Source organism: Lygodium microphyllum, chromosome 19, assembly GCF_053477565.2.
Source record: "Lygodium microphyllum isolate KBCC chromosome 19, Lygodium_microphyllum_v1.1.10, whole genome shotgun sequence".
Classification (NCBI taxonomy): Eukaryota; Viridiplantae; Streptophyta; class Polypodiopsida; order Schizaeales; family Lygodiaceae; genus Lygodium; species Lygodium microphyllum.
In genome coordinates, this window is record NC_141153.1 from 70,953,801 (window position 1) to 70,969,921 (window position 16,121).

Here is a 16,121-nt window from a genome sequence, read left to right on the forward strand (position 1 = left end):
GTATCCCCATCCTAGAAGCCAACTCGAGGCCATAGCCAAATTCAAGGAGTGGGTAAAAGAAGCCTAGGAGCACCTCAAGGATGCTGAGCCTATCTTGGAGGATGAGATTGAGAATATCTCTAGTGTAAGCATGCCAGTCTCACCTACATGACCAAGGTTGAGAGACACATCCATGCCACAGGCGATGCCACCTAGGCCAAGTTTAGATTCCATGGGCTAGCCGGTCAGTCAAGACTAGTGGCAAAGGAGCACAAACCTAGGAGAGATGCAAGCAACCAGCAAACTCTTCGCAACATTAGTGACCACCCTAGTGACCCTGATTTTAGGAGACCTGCTTAGACAACAACCCATTCTATGGCAGGAGTTGAAACATTGGGTAGAAGAACCAATGGAGCATGGTATCATTGATTTGCAGGATCATGATACAGTTACACAGATACCCAGCTTGACACTGTGTTCAGTGCCAAAGTCACTTCACATTAATGCCTTTTGGGAAGGCATTGAGACGCACACTGTCTTGCCTATCCTAGCCCTAGGAGACATCACATGCAAGGGAATCATAGATACCGATGTGGGAGTGAGTGTATTGAGCCATACTGTGCTCCAGACTTTGTGAAACTCGCATGAAGAAACCACTAGATTCAACATCACTCTAGCTAAAGGAATGAAAGTAAGGCCATTTGGAGTCTTAAAAAGTTAGCTAATGAAGATCGCGGGTGTCCAGTTCTATGTGAATTTCATTGTCATGAAAGGAGTGGACTATGACATTTTGTTAGGATGACCCTGGATGAGGAACACTCATTGAAGACTGGGGCACTGGTCTAATGTTCGTAGGGAACCGAACGAAAGCGGTAAAGGCTGAGATGGACACTTGGGGGACGACCCCTATTGACTTGGATGCCATCTTTGCCATGCTTAGGGTGATGCACCAATAAGGAAGTCTCACGGACCTCTAACCAAATACATCCCTTGTCCTAAGGATGAGCGAGATTGGATGCACGTCCTAGCGACCATCAATCTCCCATTCTTCTGATAAGGAGGAGACGTACAAACATGCTGCAAAAACTACAAGTGTCTCAAGGAGGGAGGCCGCAGTGCCACTCTGTATGATGGCCAAGAGCTCAAGTAGTCAACCTAGAACTATCTCCTTCCATGTTCCTAGCAACAGGCTAGAACTGCACGAGATCTTCGAGTATCTGGGGGGCAAATCAACTGGTAACCCTGCTGCTAATCTCAAGCCCCTCAATGACCTCCTAGACAATTTTGAGTGGAAATGGACTAGGGTGCATGACCTGAACTTAATGTACAATTGGATGGAGACGAGAGCCTAGGGGATGACGAGTGGCCACGAGGAGTCAATTTCGATGATGAGTATGCCACTCCAGTAGTGAGGAAATTGGGGAAGAAGTAGACATCGTAGAATACGACACTAAAGGAAGGGTGATAGAACAACTCAAGGTTAACTCCAAGCCCCAAAAATGGAGTACTCACAGGATTGAGAGAGGAGTCATGTGGATGCAATGTGATCGCTCCTGACTGGAGCACATGGGAGCGATTGATTACAAACAAGTAGGGATAGCCCAACCACAGACAACATCCTTACTTAGGATAGACACACCCACCGAGGTCTGACTACTAGGGGAAGCTTCTCCCTGTGGTGAGGATTGCAAGTTTAATTCTAAATCGGAGGTGAGTACATAGAGTGACCTCAAGATACCCTAAACCCTTAGGACCAAACACAACAAGGGGGACTTGCCAGTTCACCTAAGGCACTGACGATTGAAGGAAAAAAGGAGAGGACATGTGAAGAAGGAGGAGGCGGAACAACAGAAGAAACAACAAGACCTACAGAGACGCTTTATGAAGTTTAAGAAGGACGACAGAGTAGCGGCCCTGTTGGAAGCAAAAAGACAAGGACAGACAAGTGAGGCGATCAAGGGACCCGCCAAGGTCACGGATTGGGAACGGCAAGAAGCCTCGATTGGTGTTTATATCTAACGCCTTGACCAAAGAGGAAGAGGTCAATCTCATTATGCTCTTGCAAGAGTATGTGGATGTGTTCACGTGGTCCTTAGATGAACTCAAAGGCGTGGATCCTAGAGTGTGATGCATAACATACCAATGGCCCTTGATGCGGTGCTAATAAAACAATGAACATACCCTATGAATCCAAAACATGCCATGAGGGAGGAAATCGATAAAATAATGAGGGCAGGATTCATCTACGAGATAGAGCACACGAATTGGGTATCACCAATCATTGTGATAGTCATGAAGAAGAATGGGAAGATACGAGTGTGCGTGAACTATAAGAATGTTAACATCACGACAAAAGGGATAATTATCCATTATCATACACATAGTACATGCTTGAAAGGGTAGCAGGAAAAGAGGCCTACATCTTCTTGGATGGCTTCTTAGGACACAACCAGGTGCAAGTACACCTTGATGATAGGCACAAGACTGCATTTGCTATTGAGTGGGGTGTTTTTTCTTACATTGTAATGCCCTTTGAGTTGATGAACACACCTGCAACCTTTTAGGGGCTAATGTGCACCATCTTCAAATATATGCTTAGAGGAGAGCTAGAGGTGTTTGTAGATGACCTATGCATGCATAATAGTTGGGTAGAAGAAGCTGCAAGCAGTCTTCGAACGTTGCAGACTTTACAACCTGTCATTGAACCCCTTGAAATGCCAATTCTAGGTCAAGCATGGATGCATCCTATGGCACGTGGTGTCCAAGAATGACATAGCCACTGAGTCTTCGAAGGTCAAGGTCATTGTCGACTTCCCACCACCAAAGGACTATAAGGGAGTTCAGTGTTTCTTGCATCACACAGGATACTATCAGCACTTTGTGTTGAATTACACATTGATTGCAAGGCCATTGTATAAGCTGTTGATCGTATTCAAGTGGACTAATGAGTGCCAATGAGCATAAGAGGAGTTGAAAAAGGCTATTATAACTACACCAATCTTACAAACCCCAAGCTGGGACATCACCTTTCACGTGCATATAGACATGTCTAAGTGTGCTATTGGAGTCGTCTTGTGCTAGCCGGGGGAGCACAATTTGGATTACCCCGTGAGTTTTGCTAGCAGACAACTCACCAACACACAGATGAACTAGTCCACCACAGAAAAGGAAGGGCTGGCCATGGTGTTTCCTGTAAAGAAGTTCTAACACTACCTCTTGGCCATGCCTTTCACCTTCTTTGTAGACCATCAAGCATTTCTCTATCTTGTAAATAAGCCATGAGATATTGGATGCATCACTAGATGGTTGCTTCTTCTTCTAGAATTTGATTTCTCTGTGGTCGTATGCAAGGGCAAGCAGTACTACATGGATGATCACATGTCCTGAATACCTACTACAAGAGAAGCTGTTGGGCAAGGCATAACTGATGATTTGTTAGATGCTCACCTCTTCAGCTTGTCTAGTGAGAAAGATTTGTTCAAAGCCGATCTAACGTCATACTGGACGGACGATATATTCCAAGTGCTAGAGCACGGTTTGCCCGATAGACCTATTAAGAAGTCCAGGCTTTGATGACTTATTTTGAGAATCCAACCTTACCTAGCTGATCAACTCTATAGGCTAGGGCAAGACGGGTTGCTACAACAATGTGTGTGCGAGCACGAAATGCATGACGTGTTGAGCGAGGCACATGGAGGGATTGCTGGAGAGCACTTCAATGGGGATGTGACATCCCGCAAGGTCCTGCAATCTTAGTTGTGGTGGCCCACCCTATTTCGTGATGCTGCTAAGTTTGTAAAACATTGCGACAAGTGCCAAAGGACTAAAGTCCCTGTCAGAAAGGATAAGATGGAGTTGACCCCTATCATTGCACAACAACCCTTTGAGAAATGGGGAGTCGAATTCATCGGACCCATCAATCCCACAGTGCAATATTCACAAGCTAGATACATCATTGTAGCACTGACTATCTTACAAAATGGGCCGAGGCATAAGCCACCAAGAAGAATGATGTTAGGACCATAGCAAAATTCTTGTGGGGGCAAGTCATCTCACGCTTTGGTTTTCCTATTGAATAAGTAAGTGACCAAGGCACACACTTCATCAACGAGGTGATCACCCACCTGCTCTCAACCTTCTTAGTCATCCTGATGACCGGGAAATCAGTGCAAATAAAGGCACAAAAATGTGCTAAACATGGAAACATTCTTTGCAAATTGACACTTTGCTTTTATACTTTCTTGTAAAATTTCAAATATGAAGCAATGTAAAATGTGTAGTCCAAAAGGCTCACATTAAAAAAATGTTGAAAATAAAAGGAAAGGTCAAAACCTTTTTGTCTCATGCTAAAAATTGAAAGGTCCTTAGACCTTAGCCAATGTATGCAAATTTGAATTTTATAATGCAAGAAAAGGAAAAGGGTGGTTGCAATCGTGGGATTTGGGGAGGTGGGAGGTTGAGGTGGTTACACCCTCTCTCTTCCTTTATCTTCTTCTCTCACGGTTCATTTCTCCCTCTCCCATTTTGGCACAACTCTCATCTTTCTTGTTCTTGCTTCCCTCTCTTGTGCTTCATGCTCATTTCTAATGGAGAGTGAGGAAGAGGAAGAGGGTGAGGATGGAAGAATTGTTCAATTTCTTGTGTGCCTTCCTCTTGTGTGTTTGGAGAGCATGGTTCTTGGTGAGAAGAAGGAGAGTTTTCTTGCAGGTTTTGTGGCCAGCAAATGTATTTGCAACCTCTCTTGGCCGGTTCGTGGTGTTCATGGTGCCGTGGCAGGGTGCTCTTCACAGGAAATCCTCACCCTACTACCCTCAAGCTAATGGCCAAGCAGAATCCATGAACAAGATCTTAGTCACACCGTCCTTACGAAGGTGGTTTCTACCATGCGAAGTGACTGGGACAACAAACTTATGGCAGCATTATGGGCTTATCGGATGGCCTATAAAACGGCGGTGGGACAAATGCCCTTTAGGATGACTTACGTGACTGATGTAATTTTTACATTAGAATTCCTTGTCCCTAGCATGAGGTTAGTAGTGCAGGAGAGATGGGAAGGGAGGGAAGACTGGACCAATCGTCTCGTGGAATTGGAATGACTCACTGAGACTCGGCTCCTCCACTCTCTAATTTGTGAGTGAGAAAGAACGATGAAAGATGTGGTTCGACAAGCATGTCAAACAACGTACCTTTGAGCAAGGAGACCTTGTTTTACTCTGCTCAGTAAAGGGCCACAAGCAGAAAATGAAATTTCGAGGGTTGGGACCTTTTCGAGTGTGCACAATTAGTAGGACAAGCAATGTAGAACTTGAAACCCTTGAAGGCGAGGGCATAGGCTTCTTTAATTGCAGTCGCATAAAGAAGTACTACCCTCCCATGCACCTATTGCATGAGCCCCCTATGCTGGAAGCCCCGGTCAATGTCCATGTAGCCACCATCACGGAACTATAGGACAAGGATGAAGAGGTGGTAGCACCAGCATACCTATGCATTATGGTCACTGCTTGGCGCACACATAATTTTGATGTTTTGATTGACGAGGGAGTTGATTGCAATGTCTTGACTCACGCTCATTGGACCCTCTTTGGTCAACCACAGTTACTACCCACCAACTCTAAACTTAGCCCCTTCAAGGACAAGTCATATGTACTCCTAGGGAAGTGCAAGATTGTAGTCTCTATCAAGTCTGAGAGTCTATCAGTTATCTTCTACGTATTGCCAAATAAAAAGGATGTAGGTCAAGAATCATTATTAGGACACACTTTTAATAAACAAGCACAGTGCAACGTAGATTATGATATGCAGCATATTCACCTTGCCATTGGCAACATTCAAATTGTCATAGCTTTTAGCAAGCGCAACAAGGCTCCACCCAAGCCTGCCATGCCGTCGATAGAACTACCCAGGACCAAGCCTAAGGAGGGGGGTTGTGAGCCATCACAACCCACCCAGACTACAAAACCATTGCCAACTAAGGTCATCCCCAATGTCCTAGCACCCGCGCTTAAATGGGTGCCAAAGAACTAAAAATGACCTACTTTTAGCAAGCTAACACAGCTCCTAAGGCTCATCACCATCATTGAAAGCCTAAAAAACCGATCTGATGCTATTGACATAGGCGCATAATCAAGCCACAATGGATTCCCAAATATCTATTGCGTGCTCAAGGATACTACGAAGGCAACACCTGGATATGGGTGCCCAAGAAGACATGTTCTAGAAGCATAGTCCAACCACAACCATCACTTGTCACCCCATCTCCAGGAAGCCATGCTCTGGCTAAGGCAATGAATACCCAGAGAACTCGAGTGGCCAAGACTACAGAACCTATGATGGGTGCGGTCAAAAAACCCCAACCAACCTCTCAACCCACACAGTTGTGTGATACCTCAGAATAATCTAAGCTTGGAGAGCTTGGCACCCTAGTGGCTACATATGAAGAGGGCAACGCACCATCCATATCACTGGAGCCACCCTCAGTACCCCAAAGCAGCACTGGCCACACCAATCATGCTAAGGAGCTACCCTTAGACACACCATTGTCCTGTTAGCCACCCCTCGAACCATTTGTGTCTAGCTCACTCCCACCCCAACCACCAATTGTTCTTAGGCTTTCTTACGAGCAACATTCATTTCTATCAATCACCAAGGACCTTGCTGAGAATACAAGAGATGAATTGGTAACTTGCATCAAAATCTTTGATAACACCTTTACCACCTTCACTAGTAGGAATTACGAAAGACTTGACCTCGACTTGCTTAATGAACCCCTTGTCATCGAGGCTCTCATTCCTTATCCTACACTTGGGAAGAATATGAGTTTATAACCATAACCTCCCCCAAAGTCTCAAAGGAGTTGATTGATAATGATGAAATCTCAAAAGAGCACGCATTCATCAGACGACTAATAACATCCTACCATAAGCCCCAAAGGCCCGCGTCAAGCATTGAGATTGAGGAACTTACTTGCCTCGCTGACTCTAACTCATTCCTACAAAAATGGGGTAACCTACTTCTCCAATGGGAGAAATGGGGTTGCTAAATAATGACTAATGCTCAGCAGCAACGTGTCATCAAAACAACCGAGTATGACCCAACTTACGTAGCACCAACCTCTTTCAGGGTCTTGGCCACCACTTGATCCAAACACCTAGACGACCAAATCTTGGCCCTATCCTTACATTGATTGTATCCTTATGGAAGAAGAGCTACATGTGGCTAGACGCATCAACTCGGGTGACTTTCTAATTGATGTCCTAACTTACATTACCCAAGTATGCAAGAGCCCTCGTAGTCTAGATCATCATGCCCAATTGGAATACAACCCTAATTTCTATAATTGGATGATGCCCAAGTAAATAGCACCCTACGGTGCTCAAATGTCTTGCCTCTCCCATGTCTAATCCTAGAAAGGACTGTTCTCATTCCCAAGTGGGGAGGAAGTAAAGGGTGAAGAAAGGTGAAATCAAGGAAAAGTGTCATAATATCCTAAAAATGAATAAAATTGCTCAAATGGAAATTCTCTTTTTTGCTTAAAAGCACGTTCTTCTTATCATAAAAGCATGATCAATTCATGTTTATCTTCCAGCAAGAAAATGTCTTAGGAATACTAATGGTGAACCATGATATCTTCCATATTTTCTTCTCCTCCATTATTCTTCTCTGTTTCTCCAAAAAGTCAACTACCACAAGTGGGATCCTCAAAAGATAGATATCCCAAACTTAAGGACACTTTACATATGCTTCTCTTTTAGATACATACATCCATAGGATATGTCATATTTATCAACACTCCCCCTCAAGCTCAGAATGAGCTTGCACACATAAGACTCTCAGTGCACTCTTGAAGTACTAAAACTTATATGTACTTAATGCTTTGATAAAGATATCAGCAACTTGGTCATTTGTTTTCACATGGACCAAGTCAATCTCTCCATCAATGACTTTTTCTCTAATGCAATGATAGTGCACTTCTATGTGTTTTGTCCTTTCATGGTAGACTGGGTTCTTTGCCAACATAATGCTGCTAACATTGTCACAATACATAATGACTCCACCATCAATCTCTATCCCCATGTAATATAAGATCAATCTCAGCCATGTCTTCTCACATGCTGCCAATGCAATGCCTCTATACTCTGCTTCAGTGCTTGATAGAGCAACTGTAGGTTGCTTCTTACTGCTCCAACTTACCATGGCTGATCCAAATGAGAATGCATAGCCACTAGTAGATCTTCTATCCATAGAGCTACCTGCCCAGTCTGCAACTGAGTATCCAAACAATGTAGGCTTGATTGCTTTTTCATAAAACAAGCCAAATCTAGTTGTTTTATTCACATATCTAAGAACTCTTCTCACTACATCCAAATGTGATTTGCATGGTTTCTGCATAAATTGACTTATCAATCCAATAGCATAACTCAAGTCTGGTCTTGTAATGGTCAAGTAGATAATACTACCAACCATCTTTCTGAACATAGTGACATCCTCAACATAAGATCCATCATCAATCAACTTAACATTTTGATCCAATGGTGTATCAACCAGTTTGCATCGTGTCATGCCATATTTTTCCAACATCTCCAATGCATATTGCCTTTGTATCAGCCATATACCATGAGGTGTGTCAATAACCTCAATACCCAAGAAGTATCTCAACAAACCAAGGTCCTTTATATCAAACTCTTTATGTAACCCATGCTTAACTTCAGTAATCTCCTTCTCAAGAGTGTACCTGTAATAATGAGATCATCAACATAGATGACAACAACAACCATACCATCTTCTGTATGCCTCACATAAAGTGAATAATCAACTCTGCTCTGCTGAAATCCCATACTGCATAAGAATTTGTTGATTCTATCACACCATGCTCTTGGTGCTTGCTTCAGTCCATATAAAGCCTTCTTCAACCTACATACATAATGTGGGTATTTTGGATCCACATAGCCCTCTGGTTGATCCATGTACACTTCCTCTTCTAAGTTGCCATTCAAAAATGTATTTTTCACATCCATTTGATAAAGCTTCCAACCATAGATAGAAGCCAAAGCAATTACCGATCTCACTGTCGTCATTTTAGCTACTAGACTGATATAGTCCAAACCATAAGTTCGTGCATATCCTTTTGCAACCAGCCTTGCTTTATACCTCTCAAGAGAACCATCCAACTTACATTTGACCTTATAAACCCATTTACATCCAATGGATTTCTTGCCATGAGGTAGTTTCACCAAATCCCAAGTCTTGTTTTTCCTTAGTGCATCCATCTCTTCATCCATTACTTGTCTCCACTCTTTGCTCTTTACTGCTTCTTCAAAGCAAGTAGGCTCCACATGTTGTACATAAGAAACCATGTATGCATAATGCATCTTCATGAACCAATTATAAGTCTATCTATCAACTGGATACCTTACCCTTTCTGACCTTCTCAATTGAGGTGCACTACCATGTGTCTCATCTGATCTAGCATGTGGTGGCACATACTTTCCTGCACTTCTAGTGCCAGGTGTTTTAAAATGCAGAATGCCATACTCGTCATCTATAGATTCATCTTCTACACTTTCAGCCATAGGTCTCTTTCCTTTGTAACTTCTGCACTCCTTTGTGCATTTCTCAATCTACCACTCCATGGACTGTAGCTACCACTGCTTTCCACATTCTCTTGAGGTCCTGAAGCATCTTCCACATGTTGATTTTCATCCTTGTTGTTTGCTGAAATTTTCCTTCCATAGCCATCATCATCATTGCTTTCATAGGAATCAACATCCACTGCAATTTTGGGCTTGTACCATGATTCATATTCATTGAATCTGACATACTTGCTTATGTATACTTCCTTACTCACTGGATCATAGCATTTGTATCCCTTCTTCTCATCAAGATATCCAAGGAAAATGCATTTTGCAACCTTAGATTCCATCTTCTTCCTCAAATCATCCGGAACATGAACATAACAAACACATCCAAAGACTCTAAGGTATGCAACATTGGGTGTCCTGCCATACATTCTCTTATATGGTGACATATTATGAGTCAAGGCTGTAGGTGTTCTATTCATAATGTGAACTGCAATATGCACTGCTTCTGCCCAATATGACAATGGCATGTTCATTTGGTTCATCATTGCCCTTGCAACCTCTACAATAATCCGATTCTTCCTTTCAGCCACACCATTTTGCTGAGGTGTGTACATGGATGTCAATTTCCTTTTGATACCATGATCTCTCAAGAAGTCACAAAACTTATATGACATGTACTCTCCACCATTATACATCTTCCAAATCATGGAAACATTCTGATATGGGCCCCAAATATCTGAGTGTATTATTTCCAAAGGATAGCTGCTTATTCTCCCCCTCTTTGGAAATGGCAATCTGGACTGCTTGCCAAATTGACATGCCTCACATACATGATCAAAATTCACATATCCAAAATGCAATAGACCATGGACTATCTGTTTCGATTTCATTTTGCTTCAATCTTTGCAAATTAACATGACCAATCCTTCTATGCCATAATTCCACATCCTTATATTGCCCATGTCCTCTCTCAGCATACATAGAGTTTTGAATCACTAGAGTACCTGCATCCAAAGCAAACAATCTCCCTTCTCCCATTATGGAACTCTTCAATGAAACATCCAAACTTATTGAATCTCACCTGCAATCCTTGATCTATCATTTGACCAACCGATGCTAAGTTCTTAGTTATTATGGGCACATAAAGTACACCACCAAGCTTGTTCTCAATCCCATCTTTAGTAACAAGTGGCACACTACCAATATGAGTAATTTTATGTAAAGTATCATCACCAGTGGCAACATATTCCTCATTCTACTCCTGAATCCAAAAATTAGTCATTCTCACGAAGAGGGTGAGTCATGCTCCCAATCACATGCTCCATAGAAAATAGGTGACTTCTAGGTGATCCACCTCTAGGTCCATAACCTGTACTACCATAAGTGCCTACATAGTGGCCATATTGGGTCCTTCCATGACCCATAGACATGGCATTCTGTTTTTGATAACAATCCCTCTCAAGTGACCAAACTACCCACAATAGTGACAAGTGCCATCTCTTTGTGAAGGACTAGACCATCCTCTACCTCTAGGGAAAGATCTCCCCCTGCCTCTACGCATGAAGTCACCATGACCAAAGTTACTTTTTCCACGAGCAAAACCATAATTACTACAACCAAGTGAAGAGCCTCTAGCTCTAGATGAGCTGCCATGACCTCTCTAGTGATAGAAAGCACTGTCTCCACCTACATTTTTGCCACTGCTAGATGCATTCAATCCCAACTTGATTTCTTCTGTAAGTAGCAATCCAATAAGCTCCTCAAAGTCAGGCATAGAGCCTCCTCTAACTAAAATAGAGGTATCCAATGATTTGAAAGCTGGTCCAAGTCCATTTAGTGTCACTGACACTAAATCATCATCATCAATAGGTGCATTAATGGATGCAAGGTCTTCTGCAATTTGCTTGATTTTTGCCACATAGTCACTGATACTGCGATTGCCTCTCCATGCACCATGTAATCTCTGCTTGAATTGTATCTTACGAGCCTCTGTACATATTCCATACATTTTTCTATGATTTCCCATGCCTCCTTACAAGTACTTGCCTTTTTTATACGAGGAATCAATGTTTCTGAAATACATATGGAGATCCAATGCAAAATTTTCCTGTTCTTCCCTGTCCAATCCTTGTACACTTTCTTTTACTCTTCAGTTGGATGTTTGGGAACTTTTGGACATTCATCATCACCTGTTATGAGGTCCCATAGACCTCTACCCATCAAAAAATTCTCCATCATGTAAGACCAAACACTATAATTGTCTTTGGTCAGTTTGTCTCCCACAATCTGAGTGATTTGTGCCGTGTCAGACATTATGGCTGATGTAAATTTTTAAAAAAACCAGCAATACAAACTGTCCACAAATGATGTTCAGTAGTATCCTTCAATCCAGAACACTAATGATCCAATCTGAGACCAAAAAGCATCAAACATATCCCAAAAATGCATGTAAAAATAGCTTCCAGCAATATGATTGTCATACATTCAGTTCCCAACAAGAACCATTCAATTCGGATCCCAAACGATGTCCGTATGACCCAAAATGCATCATGGCATCATGACCCAAAATTACAAGTAAATCATTCATTGTGTGTGATCGGGATGTTGTATCGTGAGTATCTTGATTGTTTACCTCATCATCATAGGTGATGTCTTATCTGGAACAACATTCTCAGGTGTTCATCATTCAGGGGTGTTAGAGGAATGGGATGGAGGCTCGACTTGGTGGAACTCTAGACTTTCAGTTTTCTTGTTTACAATGTTTTTTTGTCCTTATCCCATTGGTCTCCTTCAAGCATGTTGATTCTCTGCGGCTCTCATCTGCCTTGTCAGTGGCACTAGTTGTGATGTTTGTCATTGTGATGGCAGTCATCACAGTCACAAAGATTGCTATAGGACATGTCAATACACCAAGAATGTTTCCGGATATTACGGATCGAGAGTCTGTACCTTGAGCTATTTGCAATTATTCGTGTTGTCATGACTGCATACATATGCCATCAATCTATTCATCCAGTACTGAATGAGCTTGAGAATCCATCAAATTCCTAGGGTGTGGTAAGGATATATCTGGCAGTGACAACCGGCATTTATGTAGCCATGAGTGTATTCTATTACCTTTTGTTTGGAGAATCCACAATGGACGATGTGCTATCAAATTTTGATGAAGATCTGGGAGTCCCATATAGCACTGTGTTGTGTGACATTGTTCATGTTGGTAATGCCCTTCTTCGATTTCTTCCTCTTTCTCGTCTATCTGGGGTCCATGGTGCAATTTGGGAGCTCTGGAGGTGTAGAAATTTGTTCGTGTTGAAAAATTGAGGATTTCAAGTCCTTTTCTTAGAAAATCTGCTTCTTGTAGGGTTTTTGCTCAATTTCTCAATTCTCGTAGTGGAGCCTCAAGGCTTTGCCTAGTTCTACAGCTCCCTGGTTAACTTGAGCTGTTGAGGAATTGCTGCACCTACAGTGGTCGAAGCTTCAGAATTATCCTTTTCACGGCTTTTCTTCCTCAGATTCGTGATATTTATAGTAGCTAAGGGCTGTTAACATGGTAGGTGGGGCAGTAGAATAGTTGACTGTCTTTGAGCCGATTTTTGAGGATAATCATGAGAAGCAATATGATTTTGGAAGTGTGTCTTCGGTTCTGAGCATGTGCTTGTATGTCCTCGATGAAGCATGCCTTAAAGCAGTAGTATGAGCTGCTTACCTTCTCTCAAATCTGATGTCTGTATCATGCGCACACCACCATATATTGCTAGAAGAAGAAGTGGATGAAGAGATGATTTCTGTGGTTGCATCAAAGCATGGACATATTGCTACTAACGAAACTGAAGTGGTTGCATCAAAGCTTGGCTCTGATACCATAATAAAATCTGAAGTGGAGGGAGTCTATGAGATAAATCGGATGAGAAGTTAGGAGCTCCATTTTTTCTTGTCCTCCATTATTATTCTATATTTCTCAAAAAGTCAACTGCCACAAGTGGTATCCTCAAAAGATAGGTACCCCAAACTTAAGGACACTTTACATATGCTTCTATTTTAGATACATACATCCATAGGATATGACTTAGGATATGTCGTATTTATCAACACAAAGAAAATGTAAAAGAGATTTGGTGTGCAATCAGGGCACTGTATATTCTGCAGACAAGCCCTTTAGGGCTATTCCGCAGTTATTTTGGGCGTTGACCGAAAGTGGGTGCATAGGTTACAGATTTCTCATTCCAAGCATGAGGAGCTTGGTTGAGGTCATAGAGGGCCTTATTTAGCTTGTTCACCTTACCATTTGAGGAAGAAAAGCTAGGAGACTCCTTAACATATATATTTCAAATCTATGATTTTTGAGGTGTTTGCAGGAAGCAAACATAAGGTTTATCTGCAAACAGGTTGCAAATTACATGTACTATTGAGCAATAAGTAAAAAAAGGTTTCTTGATGTAGTGATGTGCATGTGTTGTGAAAGATTGCAGAAGACTAGCTTGATGTGTTGTATCCTTGTTTCTGATAATGGTAGAGAACATTGTAAATCCCATTATTGAGAAGCTCGACAAGAAAAACTACCCTTCATGGAAGTTCCGTGTGACGAACTTCCTCATTGGAAAGGGCCTTTATGAGTTTGTTTCAGGTAAAGAAAAGAAGCCAGAGCTAGGTATCCCTCCGACTGCAGATGAATTAAAAGCATGAAAAGAATGGAATGCGAAAGACAAAAAGGTGATGTACTGGTTATCTGCAGTCATTGATAATACGATGTTGGGACATATTAGGAATGCAGAAACTTCACATGCAGCTTGGACAATTTTTGAGAACATGTTTTCAATAAATACAAAAGCACAAAAGATTCAACTCAAGCAAGAGTTGAATGCCTTGAAGAAAGGAAAAATATCTCTCAATGAGTATGTGTTGAAGGTGAGGAGCATTGCAGATGCTTTAGCAGCGATTGATGCAAAGCCTAATGATGATGATTTGGTTTCATCCACTTTAAGTGGCCTTAACAATGAGAAGGCATGGAAATCATTTGTTACTTCAGTATATGTATGGAAGCCATTTCCAGATTTTGATGAGTTAATCTCTCTCATGATTACCAAAGAGATCAATATACAGGGTGACTGATCTGAAAAAAAATGGTGAACAGGTTCAAGCATTTTACTCAAGTTCAGAAAGGGGATGTGGTAGATCCTCTTTGAGAGGTCATGGTATGGGAGGTGCTGGCAATAACCAACAAAACAAGTTCAATCAGCAATTTGGTGAAATGTAGGTTTCAAGAGGTCGAGGAAACTTTAGAGGCAGGGGGAGCTCTAGAGGAAGAGGTGGATGGAAGAATAGAGGTTTTGGAAATTCTACTATTGTTTGCCATTATTGTGGCAAAACATGCCATATTGCAGCCCATTTCTATGCTAAGAAGGATAATATTCGTAGTGGTAAATTGCAGCAAGAAAACTATGCATCGTCTTCACAACAAAATGAAGACAAAAACGAGCGTTTGTTTGTTATCCAACATATGATGAATGTAGTTACAGGAAAGGGGACACATGATGATGTATGGTATGTCGATTCAGGTGCATCTAATCATATGACCAGTCATGTTGAATGGTTTGAAGAGATGCAAGACTTACAAAATCTAGGTTATGTGCAGATGGGTGATGATTCATGCCACCCATTTTACACATTAGAAAGGTTATGTGCAGATGGGTGATGATTCATGCCACCCATTTCACACATTGGAAAGGTTCCCTTGTCCTTGTATGATGGTCAGACAAAGAGTCTGATAGATGTATTACATGTGCCATCAATCACAAAGAATCTAGTGTATGTTGGACAAATGGTAGAGCAAGGGTTGGAGGTCTGATTCAATGCAAAAGGTTGTTTTGTAGAAGACTTTAATGATAAGTGCAGGTTGGTCGCAAAACGAAGTAGAGTTGGCCGAATGCTCACTTTAGATGCTGGAATTCCTGCAATGGATGCTGCTATGTATGCTAAAGGAAGTGGAGTAGTTGCAGATATTAAAATATGGCATAAACGTATTGGACATGCAAATGTGCAAAGGCTGAAATTAATGCAGTCCAAAGGATTGGTTACAGGGTTGCCTTCTTTTAGAGTTCCAGAATTTCATAAAGTCTGTGAAGCATGCTACTTTTGATGTAGTGCATGCAGATGTTTGGGAGCCTACACAGAATGTATATGTTGGTGGTAGCAAATACTTTGTGACTGTTCAAGGAAGTTATGGGTATACTTCATGAAGGAAAGGAGTGATATGTTTGAGCACTTCAAATCTTTTAAGGCAGTTATTGAAATAGAAACAGGCTTAAAAGTGAAGTGCTTGAGATCAGATGGAGGGGGAGAGTACCTCTCTAATGAGTTTAGTGGCTTCTTGAGGACCCATGGGATAAAGAGGCAATTTACTTGCATGTATATCCCATAGCAAAATGGGATTGCATAAAGAAAAAATAGGCATATTGTAGAAGTTGCACGGGCATTAACGGCTGAAAAAAATATGCCTAAACATTTTTGGTCTGAGGTTGTCCATACTATTGTCTACATTATGAGCATAACTCCCACAACTGCAGT

The 16,121-nt window shown here is 41.8% G+C and overlaps 1 pseudogene; it reads left to right on the forward strand.

Moving 5' to 3' along the window:
- The first annotated feature begins 1,109 nt into the window (after window positions 1–1,109).
- Window positions 1,110–12,878, forward strand: LOC148020011 (amino acid transporter AVT6A pseudogene; annotated as a pseudogene).
- The last annotated feature ends 3,243 nt before the right edge of the window (window positions 12,879–16,121 follow it).